Here is an 800-nt window from a genome sequence, read left to right as displayed (position 1 = left end):
GGACAAAGACGCAAGGCTTACTGTCAAACTGTTCAGTGGAATCATCACTGTACTTAGAGTCTATTTTTAAGAGAAGGCAAAGGATCACAATTAGCTAACTACAGCCCTCTCCGATTCCAAACGTCTGCTTTGTCCTCTGCCTCACCTTTCTGTTTATTTACCGCTTAACAACTCCACCCGGAGTTGGCTGAAGTTCCTGAAGTGCGGCAGCAATCCAGCCCCCTCGCAAGAGCCGGTGGGAGAGGAACGGTAGCGTGGCACTGCAGAGCCCAGCACAGCCCCTTCCCCAGAGACAACAGGAGCCCGCGAGGCCCCAGCGAGGCGATCACAGACGATCCCTTTACCCCGAGGAAAAGGGAAGCTGCTTTAAGCACCAGCCCACACTGTTAAATCACGCCATAATGGGCTTATTTCCTACATTTGGTGGCAGCATAGTATTCAGGATAATATTATCGCTACTTGAGCAGGTTGCTGCCAAACCAAAAGACGGAGCTGAGAGAGTTAAATAACGGGGATGGGGTGTGAATCGCTAAAAAGTCTTTCCCAGAGTCAGTTCTCTGTTTGGGGGAAGTTATTTTAATTCTGTGTCTCGCAAACAGCCTCACTGTGTCCTCTGGAGCCAGCCCGACTGACACCACAACGATTTTTAAAATAAAGGATGTGCAGGGGCAGCTCATCCTCAGCAGCCGGGGAGGCGGCCCCGCTCCGAAGCGTGCAGTGCGAGTAAGGCTGTACCTGTGCCCAGCGCCGGGGCAGGGCAGCGCCCGCCTGGGCGGGAAGTCTCTTATGTAAGGGATGGC

General features: G+C 53.1%; 1 protein-coding gene across 1 annotated transcript in view; it reads left to right on the top strand.

Annotated features, from left to right (window-relative positions):
• The first annotated feature begins 761 nt into the window (after positions 1 to 761).
• Positions 762 to 800, top strand: part of SHISA9 (shisa family member 9) — a 189,529-nt gene continuing 189,490 nt past the window's right edge. Inside the window, exon 1 of the mRNA XM_026858955.1 lies at positions 762 to 788. The gene's annotated coding sequence lies outside the window, so the exon portion shown is untranslated. The remainder of the gene's footprint in view (positions 789 to 800) is intronic.

Source organism: Athene cunicularia (assembly GCF_003259725.1).
Source record: "Athene cunicularia isolate RWA chromosome 14 unlocalized genomic scaffold, athCun1 chr14_part1, whole genome shotgun sequence".
Taxonomy (NCBI): domain Eukaryota; kingdom Metazoa; phylum Chordata; class Aves; order Strigiformes; family Strigidae; genus Athene; species Athene cunicularia.
The sequence above is the reverse complement of the archived record's forward strand: the minus strand, read 5'-3'. Positions and strand labels throughout refer to the sequence as shown.